The 13141-nt window shown below is 46.0% G+C and overlaps 1 pseudogene across 1 annotated transcript; it reads right to left on the bottom strand.

Annotated features, from left to right (window-relative positions):
• Positions 1-7548: 7548 nt before the first annotated feature.
• LOC311593820 (eukaryotic translation initiation factor 1-like) lies at positions 7549-8067 on the bottom strand (annotated as a pseudogene). Its single transcript has one exon. The product of its transcript is annotated as a eukaryotic translation initiation factor 1-like (transcript).
• Positions 8068-13141: the final 5074 nt, after the last annotated feature.

Consider the following 13141-nt stretch of genomic DNA (forward strand, 5'->3'; position numbering starts at 1 on the left):
TTGGTTTTGGTTACATTCTTAGTATAGCTTTTGAAAAAGGGACAGTCCTTTGGTGGGGGAAGGGAAAACTCCTTTATAGCATCTGCAGACTCTGGCTTAGGACCATGTGTTTTGCTGCTTCTTTTTTTTTTTTTTTTGGCTTTAACACTTCTGGCATCTCTGGATGTTGGCAAGAATGAGGCTGTGGAATTTCTCAAGGGCATTTTGGCTTTTATCCAAGAAAGAAACTAGTCAGCTTCTTTTGGGGACCTTTTACACTAAGCTGGCACCGGTTTCTCCCTCCTGTTCTTTGCTGTCGGAATGCTCTTAGAGGTGAGGTGTGCTGGAGAAGTGCTAAGACAAGTCATGCTCACAGCTGTCAGCTGTGGTGGTACACACCTGTAATTCCAGCTCCAGGAGACAGAGACGGGAGTTTGAGGCCAACCTGGCCTACATAGTGAGACTGTCTAATAGCATGCGTGCCAAGAACATGGAGGTCACCAGCTTGGCCTCCCTGCCCAACACTGACGAGTTTCTCATGGCCTACAGGAACAAATTCATCATCTGCTCCAACTTTAGAGTATAGGATCAGGAGACACTGCGGTTTTCGGGTTAGAGGAATTGCACCTGCTGAGGTTAAGTGCAATTCAAGGGCGGGGGTGGCAGGAAGGCCCACGGTTAAGAGTACTGATTCCCCCCTCCCTTCCCCTTTTCGGCATAAACGTTTACTGGGGGAGGGGACATCAGCCCTTCCTGGGTACTGCCTTCCTCGTATTGTTCAGCTCCTCCCACGTCCTCTTGGTGCGAAGTGCATGCATGCCCACCCTCTTTGTGATGAACTTGAGCTCTCACTTGTCCTTGGACACCTTGAGCAGCTCCGTGGAGCGCCACATTAGGGTGAGAAGCCGCACACTTCCCTCATCATGTGCTGTGCTTGATGAGGCGCCCACGGTACGGGCGGTTCCTCTGCACCATGTGGCAGGGCCAGGGCGGCTGTTCTCTCAGGGGACCAGAGTTTATTGCCTAGCACTCACACTCTTCTGGCCTCTGTAGCCACCTCCCATGCACATGTGTATGCTCACATAAAGATGTGCATAGACATAAAGCATTTAAAAATAAATAATAAATATATAAGCAGCTGGAGAGATAGCTCAGTTCAGAGCACTGGCTGCTTTTCCAGAGGCCCCAGGTTTGATTCTCAGCACTTGAGTGGCAGCTCACAAGCATCTGTAATGCAGTTCCTGGGGATGTTATGCCTTCTTTTGGCCTCTTCGGGTACCAGACATCCATCTACACAGACATAAAGGAAAAGCCATACACATAAAATCAGTAGTAAATGCAATCTAAGTGAAGACAAGTACGTAGCACTGAGAAGACTGTGGAGTGCAGCAAGGACGTCACTGAGCTACACAATATGCTCACAGCAGCTGGAGGAGGTCATGAGCATGCTTGAAGGAAACATCACTGATTTGGCCGGATGTTAATGGAAAAATAGCTGAAGGACCGGTCACCAGAAGCTCCTGGAAACCACATCACCACCTAGATGGAGATCCTCAAAGTCAAGCTAGGTGAGTGCCAGTGATAGAACAGGCTGCCATCAGGCCATGACATGACAGCTAGCTCCTAAAGATGGATAATCCAGAAGATGAGTTGGTGACAGGATGTCCTCTTGACACGTCTAGTGGACAGAGCTGCGTGGCATATGACAGCATTCTAGACTAGGTGTGAGTCACATTTCCCCATCACTGTTCTACCCCACTCCTGGAAGGAATTTTTGGTTTTTTGAGACAGTATAACAGACCTGGCTGTCCTGGACTCACTTTGTAGACCAGGCTGGCCTCAAACTGAGAGATCCGTCTGCCTCTGCCTCCCAGTACTGGGATTAAAGGTATGCCCAGCTCTGGAAGAAAAAAAATTTTTTTAATTAAAGATTTCTTTATTGATTATGTATACAGTGTTCTTGCATGTATGTGCACCTGTACACCAGAAGAGGGCACCAGATCTCATTATAGATGGTTGTGAGCCACCATGTGGTTGTGGGAATTGAACTCAGGACCTTTGGAAGAGCAGCCAGTGCTCTTAACCTCTGAGCCATCTCTCCAGCCCTGGAAGAAATTCTTAATGTCTAGAAAAACAAAGCTACAACACTCAGGAGGCAGAGGCAGGCGGATCGCTGTGAGTTCGAGGCCAGCCTAGTCTACAAAGTGAGTCCAGGGTGGCCAAGGCTACACAGAGAAACCCTGTCTCGAAAAACCAAAAACAAAAACAAAAACAAAAAAGCCACAATGGTGGCATACTCCTTCGATCCCAGCACCCTCAGGAGGCAGAGGCAGAGGGATGGATCTCTGAGTCCAAGCTCAGCCTGTTCTATACAGTGAGTTTCAGCCAGTCCAGAGCTATACAGTGAGAACTTGTCTCAAAGAAAGAAAGAAAAAGAAAGGAAGAAAGGTAAAGAAGGGAAGGCCACCTTTTTCAAGTGTGTGTGTGTGTGTGTGTGTGTGTGTGTGTGTGTGTATGAAACGTCCGTAATCCCAGCCTTCAAGGAGGCAGAGGCAGGGGGATCTCTGTGAGTTTGAGGCCAGTCTTGTCTATTACTTTATGAAACTGCTTCCATGTTGGGACATGGAATTTGAAGTATCTTGACTCTGTTCCCAACCCATGGTCACTCAAATTTTAAATCTGAACATTTTAAATTTAAATTCTCTCTCTTTTCTCTCTCCCTCCCGCCCTCCCTCCTTTTTTTCCTCTCTTACTCAAAAATGAATCCCAAACATTTAAATTCTCTCACTCTTCTCTTTTTAAAAAATTATACACACACACACACACACACACACACACAGAGCATTCTGCCTGCATGTGTGCCAGAAGAGAGCACCAAATTTCATTATAGATTCGATGAGATACCATGTGGTTGCTGGGAATTGAACTCAGGACCTCTGGAAGAGCCTTTTTTGTTTGGTTGGTTTGATTTGTTTGTTTGGTGTTTTGTTTTGTTTTGAGGCAGGGTTTCTCTGTGTAACCCTGGCTGTCCTGGAATTCCCTCTGTAGACCAGGCTGGCCTCGAACTCAGAGATTCACCTGTCTCACGAGTGCTGGGATTAAAAGGGTATGCCACTACCATCCAGTTTCAGCCAGTCCTCTAACTGCTGAGCCATCTCTCCAGCCCCCCCCACCCCCACCCCCACCCCCACCCCCTGTCTCTCTCTCCCTCCCTCTCTCCCTCTCCCTTTCTCTCTTGTTTTGGGGAAAGATTTCAGGTAGCCCAGGATGACCTTGAACTCAGGCTCCCCCACCCCTCCAGTGCTGAGATTACACGTGCGCAGCACCACGACTGTTAGGATCTCTAATTAAATTGGCTGGTCTCATTTTCATGAAACGCATTTCACCATTCAAATTCTGTTTGGGATCCAATGTCGAAATTCAGATTTCAAATGTAGTACCAGCTGTCTTGTCAGACTTAGTCAGTCGGAGAGTACAAAAGCCTTGCCGCCCGTGGGTGGAGGTTGGCCACGCTGAACCTGTTTCACACAGGTCTAATTGTGAGGAGCGAAACGGCCTCCGGGCACTCTGTGAAACCTTATCTCAAGATTTTTGATAGCTGCGGTTTCCCCACATTAGCCAGAGGGCCAAAACATTCCGGTCCCTTCTTTTCTTTTTGGTTTTTCGAGACAGGGTTTCTCTGTGTAGCCTTGGCTGTCCTGGACTCGCTTTGTAGACCAGGCTGTCCTCGAACTCACAGAGATCTGCTTGCCTTTGCCTCTCTGAGTACTGGGATTGCAGGTGTGTGTCACCACACCCAGCTTGTGGTCTGTGTATTAAAAAGAAATCTGCCAAGAGTAAACAGGCTCCTGTTTTAAATTCAGCAAAGTTTCCTGGTCCCGGGAGCTCATGCCTTGAGCCACAGCCGCTGAGGAAGGACTTGTTTCAGAAGACAGAAACAAGTTCTCCTGTATCCTGTAAACACAAAACCACAACTCCTATGTTTCCTTCTGTCTCTGGGTAGCCATGGTGTCCTGGAACTTGCTTTGTAGATTAGGCTAGCCTCAAACTCAGAGATCCTGCCTGCCGCTGCCTACCAAGTGCTGGGCTTAAAGGCCTCCACCAGCCCTCCAACTGCCACCCCAACTCCCCACCTTCCCATCCACACCCACCTCAACTCCTCTCTTCCCCCACTCCACCCCATCCCCTCACCCTCTACCCCACCCCCATCCCCAGCTCACAACTCTCACCTCAAAGGAAATAAGAGTTATCTTTATTATTGTTGTTCTTGTTATTGTTATTATTAAGGTTTCTCGAGACAGGGTTTCTCTGTGTAACAGTCCTGGTTATCCTGGACTCTTTTGTAGACCAGGCTGGCCTCGAACTCACAGCGATCCATCTGCCTCCCGAGTGCTGGGATTAAAGATGTGCTCCACCATGCCCAGCCAAATATGAGTGGAACACAGATTTAGGTTACCCAAATTCCTTGTTCAATGTGGAAGCAGTTCATTGAGATTACTGACAGAACAAAGAGTGTCATCAATCAGGATTTTTAAAAATTAATTTATTCAGATTACAACTCAATTGTTCCCCCATCACTGGTATCCTCCTGTTCCTCTTACCCTCCCACGCCCACCCTATTACCCTCCCTTAGGTCCATGCCTGAGGGGGGACCTCCTCCCCCACTTTATGGTCACAGGCTATCAAGTCTCATCTTGGTAGCCTGCCTATTCTTTCTTTGAGTGCCACCAGGGCTCCTCACCAAGGGGAGGTCGTCAAATATGGGGCACCAGAGCTCATGTCAGAGTCACTCCCTGCTCTCCACATAACTGTGGAGGATGTGAATCAGGATATTTTTTAAAAAAATACATTGATGAACATGAAGTAGGTGGATTAAAGCAAGTCCAGGGGATCTCTGCTATGGGGCTCAAATAGTCCCTGACACTGAAGCTTTGGGCTGGTGGGAGCTACGCAGTGTCTGAACATTCAAATGTATTTACTACAAATAATTAATAATAATAAAGGCAGAGTGTGGTTTGTATGCCTTTAATCCCAGTACTTGGGAAAAGAACGATCTCTGAGTCTGAGGCCAGCCTGGCCTACATAATAAATTCCAGGACAGCCAGGACTGTTACATAGACTCTGTCTCAAAACAGAAACAAGCCAGGCGTGGTGGCACAGGCCTTTAATCCCAGCACTTGAGAGGCAGAGGCAGGCTGCTCGATGTGAGTTCGAGGCCAACCTGGTCTACAAATCAAACCTAGAACTGCCCAGATAACACAAAGAAACCCTGTCTCGTAGGAAACAAAACAAAAACATGTACTTACTGACTACAGAGATGTGTTAGCTCATATGCCCAGGGAGGCAATGAGTATTGGTGGTCTAAAGATGACGGAAGACAATTTGCTTCTTAATTTGTAACATTCCAAACACTCCACCAGCATTAAAGTTTTAATCAGTCTGTACACAGAAACCCTCTCTTGGGGGGGAAAAAAACTGAAAAAAAAAAAAAAGTTCTAATGAGTCAGTTGAAACAGCCCAGATTCCTGTTTCTAGATTATTCTGCCTCTTAGCAATCACCTTCACCAAACACTATGATGTCAGATTCCTTCTGCACAGTGTGTGCACCAGTAGCCTGTTTGTTTCCTTTTGGGAGGGCAAGTTGGTTTTTCCAGACAGGGTTCCTCTGTATAGCCCTGGCTGTCCTGGACTCACTTTGTAGACCTTGAACCTTGAACTCACAGGGATCCACCTGCCTGTTCCTCCCCGGTGCTGGGATTAAAGGCGTGCGCCACGACTGCCCGGCTGCCTGTTTGTTTGGTTTTTTGTTTTTGTTTTTGTTTTTGTTTTTTCTTTTTTGAAGCAGGGTTTCTCTATGTTATCCTAGCCGCCTGGATTTACTCTGTAGACCAGGCTGGCCTGGAACTCACAGTGATCTGCGTCTGCCTCCCGAGTGCCGGGATTAAAGGCGGCGCCACCACTCCCAGCTTGACTGTTTGTTTCTTAGCCTTGGCAGATAGTGCATGTTCAACAAGTATTTGTGAATTGAAATAACGCAAAGACTCCGTCCTCATCTCTCTAATCTCTCTTATCTCCATTTTTGACTCTGCTGGAGCCTATTTTCAGCCTCAACCTTTCCTGCTGTCTCTGGACTGCGGCGTAAGCCTGGAGGGCATTGTTTCCCTACACGACACTTCAGCAGTCTCCGGTGCATCTTCCACACTGTCGGGAGCGAGGAGCACTGGGCTGAAGTTGACGGCCTGAATTCACAGGTTAGGCCTCCTATTTAGTAACAATGGGCCTTAAAGAAATAAGCTGTCCTCAGGTAAACACCTGACACGCAATTAAATGTTAGTTAACCTTTTTTTTTTTTTGTGGTTTTTCGAGACAGGGTTTCTTTGTGTAGCCTTAGATGTCCGGGACGGGACTCACTTTATAGACCAGGTTGTCCTCGAACTGAGAGATCCTCCTGCCTCTGCCTCCTGAGTGCTGGGATTAAAGGCATGAGCCACCGCACCTGGCAGTTAACCTTTTATGATAGAGATAGAAGTCTTCCTCAAATGCCTTTTGATGGACCACAAGCCCTTTCTTTCTTTTTCTTTCTTTCTTTCTTTCTTTCTTTCTTTCTTTCTTCCTTCCTTCCTTCCTTCCTTTCTTTTTTTCTTTCTTTCTTTTCTTTCTTTCTTTTCTTTTCTTTCTTTCTTTTCCCACACAGGAGCTCTCTATTATGTAACTCTGGCTGTCCTGGAACTTGCTATGGAGATCAGAGTGACATTAAATTCACAGCAATTCACCTGCCTCTGCCTCTGGAGTGCTGGGATTTAAAGTGTGTGCCACCATGCCGGCTTCCGATCTTTTTTTTTTTATTTTAAGATTTGTTTATCTTATTTGATAGGTATTTTTCTTGCATGTATTTCTAGCCACCCTCTTTGTGCCTAGTGTCCTCCAAGGCTATAAACTACTGTGCAAGTGCTGGGAATTTAATGTCAGTCCTCTATAAGAGCAGTAAGCACTCTGAAACACCAAGTCAACTCTTCAGGTCTTTCTTTCCTAATTTATTTATTTATTTTGATTTTTCTAGACAGGGTTTCTCTTGTAGTCCTGGCTATCCTGGCCTTGCTTTGTAGATCAGGCTGGCTGGACTCGAACTCACATAGATCTGCCTGCCTCTGCCTCCTGAGTGCTGGGATTAAAAGCATGTGCCACCACAATCTTTCTTTAAAATAATTTATTTTCTTTTTATTTTATGTGAATTGGTGTTTTGCCTGCATGTATGTCTGTGGGTGTCAAACCTTGGAGTTACAGACAGTTGTGAGCTGCTTGTGGGTTCTGGGAATTGGACCCAGGTCCTCTGGAAGAGTAGCCAGTGCTCTTAACCACGGACCCATCTCTCCAGCCTGCATCCGATATTTATTTATTTATTTATTTATTTATTTATTGCGTTTTTGAGACAAGGTTTCTCTCTGTAGCCGGCTGTCCTGGACTTACTTTGTAGACCAGGCTGGCCTTGGTCCCACAGAGATCCACCTGCCTCTGCCTCCCAAGTGCTGGGATTATAGGTGTGTGCTAACATACCTGGCTCCTCTGATCTTTTTTTTTTTTCTCTTTTCAGTTTATTGCATGAAGGAGTTACACTAGTCCAAGTTAAAAGTGGACCCCAAATGATTACATTATACAAGCTGTGAGGTTTTTAAACTTGTGACAAGGGAAGAAGGGAAATTCTACTCATTGTAAGGAAAACCTCACTTAAGCTTCAGAGCCACAAGCACTTAAAACCCATGCCCCTTCAGCTGGTCGTCCTTAGCCAGTCCGGTCTCTATCAGGAGCTGGCTTATGTTCTCGCACTGGTCACCCTGTAGCTTAGGTACTTCTCCGTATTCTGGATGCTCAATTACAGCACCATTGCAACAGACAAAGTTCTTAACCGCCTTCACTAGTTTTTTTTTTTTTTTTGTAATCATCAGCGGTCCCTTGGACAGGCGGGGTCTTCCTGCCGTTTCTCTGTTGAATTCTTACATGGATATAATCTTCAGTGCTAGCAGGAAGCAGGTCATCACCCTTACTTGCATCAGCAAAGGGGTCAAAAGAATGGAGGTTCAGGCCGGGCATGGTGGTGCATGCCTTTAATCCCAGCACTCGGGAGGCAGAGGCAGGTGGATCGCTATGAGTTCGAGGCCAGCCTGGTCTACAAAGTGAGTCCAGGATAGCCAAGGCTACACAGAGAGATCCTGTCTCGAAAAACCAAAAAAAAAAAAAAAAAAAAAAAAAAGAAAGAAAGAAAGAAAAGAAAAAACCAAAAATAAATAAATAAATAAAAGAACGGAGGTTCTACATTGCGGATGTACAATATGACGCCTTTTCCTCAGTGGAAATGGCTGTGGAAGTTGGCTGCGGGAGAAGGCAGGCAGGGTGGACCGAGCGGAGCGTCAGTAAGGGAGGGGAGGCAGCTGGAGGCAGCAGCTCAGTGACTAGGGCCCTCTGATCTTTTTTTAAAGATTATTTTATTTGCACTTATGTGGTTGTGTTTGTGCAAGCTTACGTCATGTGTATGTGGGTGAACTTGGAGGCCAGCTGGTGTTACAGGCTGTTGTGAGCTCCCAGATGCCCAGCGTTGGTGCTGAGACCTTGTTGCAGGATATTTGATTCCATTGTGATCTCTGAGATTGGGAACTGTAAAAACCTGTCTTTTGTTTGGCGTGGTTGTGCCCTAACACACCTTTAATTCGAGAATTTTCTGTTTATTTTAAACAAGTGATTAAGGTGTGGTTCAGCCAGCCCTAACACACCTTTAATCCAAGAGTTTTCTGTACACAGGAGTTAATAAAGTTAACTCTAGGTCAAGAGGTGGAGCAAGAGACCAGCTGACAGGGCTTAAAGAGTAGGCGGGACTTGAGTGGAGGGTGTTCAAGACAGCGTGAGAAGTAGAAGGAGCTCTCGGGCTTTTAGCTCTTAGCTCTTGAGCTCCTCAGTTAGTTCTGTGGCCTTTGGCTTTTTGGGCTTTGACCTAGTAAGCCTTAGGCCTTGGGTATTTTTTTGGCCTTTTCTTCCTGGGCTGTCAGCTGAGCTAATGAGACTTTTGGGCCTTCTCCACTGGGACATAAGCTGAGTAGGAAGGTCACTGGGTGCGTTCTCTGCCTTCCACTCCAGCATCTGGCTTTTGATTCTTTATTCGTAAACTAGAACGATTTTGGATTTTCAATTAAAACAATGAGAACTGAACTCAGGTCCTCTGGAAGAGCAATGCACACTCTTCTTTCTGTTTTTGTTTGTGTTTTTGTTGTTTGTTTGTTTGTTTCGAGACAGGGTATCTTCGTGTAGCCTGGCTCCTTAAGCGCTTCTTGGCTGGGTTGAAGGTTCACCTGGCAATATAGACCCTTGTCACTGCGCTGAGCCACCAGGATGCTACAATTAACAGGAGTAGCAGCCCATTAGTGCTTCCTGATGAGCTGGATACGACCCTTGAAGATGGTCAATGTAAATATTTTGTGTGAATTGTCATTTAAAAAATGGTTTTGCAAAGCCGGGCGTGGTGGCACACGCCTTTAATCCTAGCACTCGGGAGGCAGAGGCAGAGGCAGGTGGGTCTACAAAGCGAGTCCAGGACAGCCTAGGCTAACACAGAGAGACCCTGTCTCGAAAAATCCAAAAAACAAAACCAAACAAAAAAATGGTTTTGCAGCCGGGTGAGGTGGCGCACATCTTTAATTCCAGCACTCGGATGGCAGAGGCAGGCAGATCTCTGTGATTTCAAGGCCAGCCTGGTCTACAAAGGAAGTTCTTGGACAGCTAGGGCAACACACAGAGAAACCCTGACTTGAAAAAAAGCAAACCAATCAAGCAAACAAACTGGGCGCTCAGTGTTACTCAGTCCGATTTTCCCATTTTCTAAAGCAGCTGAAGAGCTGGCTTATGGTGTGGGGGTTATGGCTCAGTGGGGGGCATTGGCCTAGCATGTGTGGGGCAGAGAAGAGGTTCTGAGGGTTTGTTTTCCTTTTTCTTTCTTTTTCTTTTTTTTTCTTTTTTTTTGGAGGGGGGTGGGGGTGGGGGTGGCGGGTTTGTATTTTCAAGACAGGATTTCTCTGTTTAGTCCTGGCTGTCCTGGATTCACTTTGTAGCCCAGGCTGTTCTGGAACTCAAAGTGATCTGCCTACCTCTAACTCCTGAGTGCAGGAATTAAAGGTGTGCACCACCATGCCCGCCCTTTTGCTTCTTTATTGAGAGACATCTCTGTGTGTGTGTGTTTCTGCTTTATGTTTATAGGCACATATCTAGCGTTCCAATCCAGAATGTGCCATCTGCAGCAGACTCAGCACTGAAAGCCAGCCCTGTCCTGTGGACTCTGCCCATCCCAGCTCTGCAAACTTATGCTTTCTATGTCACTTAAACATTTGCTAATTCTCCAAGAGACTGTCAACACTATTAAACACAATCACAAGAAAATTTAAATTACGTTCTTAGTATATTTTACTTTTCCTTTAAGCGCTCTCTGTCTCTGTCTCTTTCTCTGTCTCTCTGTCTCTTTCTTCCTCTCTCTCTCTCTCTCTCTCTCTCTCTCTCTCTCACACACACACACACACACACACACACACACACACACACACACACATGTTGAGACAGTATCTCACTCTTACTCAGGCTGGCCTGAAATTCACTATGTAGCCCAAGCTGGTTTGGCATTCCTTGTGAGCCTCCTGCTTCAGCATTATAGGGGTTACAGGTATGTAACATATCAGTTAAAACTTCATTGTGTGGTGGTTTGTTTGTGTGTGCTGTGCATGTGTGTGTATGTGCATGTGTGTGCGCACTCTGTGCTGTGTGTTTGTTATGTAATGTATGTGTTATGTGTTTGCTGTGTGGGTAAGTGTGCTGTGTGTGTATTTGCTGTGGTGTGTGTGTTTTCTGTGTGGTATGTTGTGGTGTATGTGTGTGTGTTTCCTCTGTGTGTGTGTGTATGTGGTGGTGTGTTGGTGCTTATGCACCATGGGGTTTCTGTTGTGGTCAGAAGACAGCTGTCAGATGTCATTTCTCTACTTCTACCTTGAGGGATTTGGGGGTTGAATTTAGGTGTCTCTACTGAGATATCTTGCTGGCCCTAAACAACGTCAATTACTCCTCCTCCTCCTTTTCTTCTTTCCCTTCCCTCCTTTGTTCCTTTATTCCTTTGTTCCTTCTTTTTTGGGGGGGGGGCATGGAGGTTGGTTCTTCAAGACAGGGTTTCTCTGTGTAACAGCTCTGGCTGTCCTGGAACTCACTTTGTAGACCAGGCTGGCCTTGAACTCATGGAGATCCACCTGCCTCTATGTCCCAAGTGCTGGGATTAAAGGTCTTGGTCTACAAAATGAGTTTGAAGACAGCCAGAGCTACACAGTGAAACCTTTCTCAGCTATTGTAGACCAGGCTAGCCTCCAACTCACAAAAATCTGGCTGCCTCTGGCTCCTAAATGCTAGGATTAAAGGTGCCACCACCACCTGCCCAAGTTGGATTTTTAGGGTTTTTTGTTTGTTTGTTTGTTTTTGGCTTTTTATTCTTTTATTTATTTGCTTGTTTATTTTGGTTTTTCTAGACAGAGTTTCTCTGTGTATCCTTGGCTTGGCTGGCCTGGACTGACTTTATAAACCAGCATGGTCTCGAACTCACAGCAATCCACCTGCCTCTGCCTCCTTAGTGTTGGGATTGCAGGTGTGCACCACCACATTCGGCTTCAAATTAGATTAAAAAAAAAAACACAAACAAACCATTAATTGCTGGGCAGTGATGGCACATGCCTTTAATCCCAGCATTCGGGAGGCAGAGGCAGAGGCAGGCGGATCTCTGTGAGTTCCGGGACAGCCAGGGATACACAGAGAAACCCTGTCTCTAAAACAAAAATCAAAACAAACAAACAAAAAACCCATTAATCTTCTGGCTATGTACACAATGAAAAAATTCAAAAAACTGAATTAAGTGTGTTTTACTTATGATCTCATTGCAAGGCCTTACCCGCCCCCAAACAGGGTTCTCTGTGTTGTCCTGACTGTTCTGGACTCTCTCTATAGACCAAGCCGGCTTTGAACTCACAGAGATCCAGCTGCCTCTGCCTCTGGAGTGCCGGGATTAAAAGCGTGGTCATCACACCCAGCCTACAAGGCCTTTTAACTTATTTGTTTTTCAGACCTTAACCAGAAAGGTGGCATCAATCTGGCAATGGGCTGCTGTGAGGAGAGTGAGTCCATCTGGTGGGAAGCTGTTTTCACACTGGGAAGCTCAGACAGCCGAGGTTGTCACCAAGGTTTAGGTGTGTGCTCAGATCTGCCCTCTTAACTAAGTGAAAGAGGTGTGTTCCAACGATTTGTGCTCAGAAGCAAGCAGGAGGCTTTAATTGTTGCTATAAAACTCTTGCGCATAGAAATGGGCTTGGTTTGCAGCTAGTCATCCTGTCTGGTTCCATCACCCTAATCTGTGTGGTTACAGAAGGAACCTCCTACCCAGGTGCTAGGCTCACAGTTTGTGCTGGGAACTCAGTGCACTTAACAAGTGTATGGCGTTGTCCCTGACTGGCTTCCTACACTTGCTACCCAGAGCTCATGACTAAGATGGTTTTAATATAAGGGCATCTGTGCTGATCACCCCATGTACCCCAATAGGTTCTGTCAAGGCTTATGTTTTCTATTTATTTATTTTTTGGTTTTTCAACACAGGGTTTCTCTGTGTAGCCTTAGCTGTCCTGGACTCACTTCGTAGACCAGGCTGGCCTCGAACTCACAGCAATCCACCTGCCTCTGCCTCCTGAGTGCTGAGATTAAAGGTGTGTGCTACCACAACCCAGCTAAGCTTGTGTTTTGTTTTGTTTTTAATTATATATGTGTATAAATGTTTACATGTATTTATATGTACTGTGTGTGTATGCCTGGTGACCACAAGAGATCAAAAGAAGCTCTCAGAACAGTTGTGGCTAAAGAAGCTCTGTTTTATGCCAGGCATCCATCTCCATCGCTGTGAGCTCGAGGTCAGCCTGGTCTACAAAGTGAGTACAGGACAGCCAAGGATATACAGAGAAACCTTGTCTCAAAAAACCAAAAAAAAAAAAAAAATTTAGCACATACATATCTGATGCACACACCAACCTCACAATACTCCAATTTAATCACAGCTTCCACAAAATGGGAAACCACAAGGTGATGAAAGTGCAGACAATGAAAATGA

Source organism: Acomys minous (assembly GCF_964271855.1).
Source record: "Acomys minous genome assembly, chromosome: 3".
NCBI classification, from domain to species: Eukaryota; Metazoa; Chordata; class Mammalia; order Rodentia; family Muridae; genus Acomys; species Acomys minous.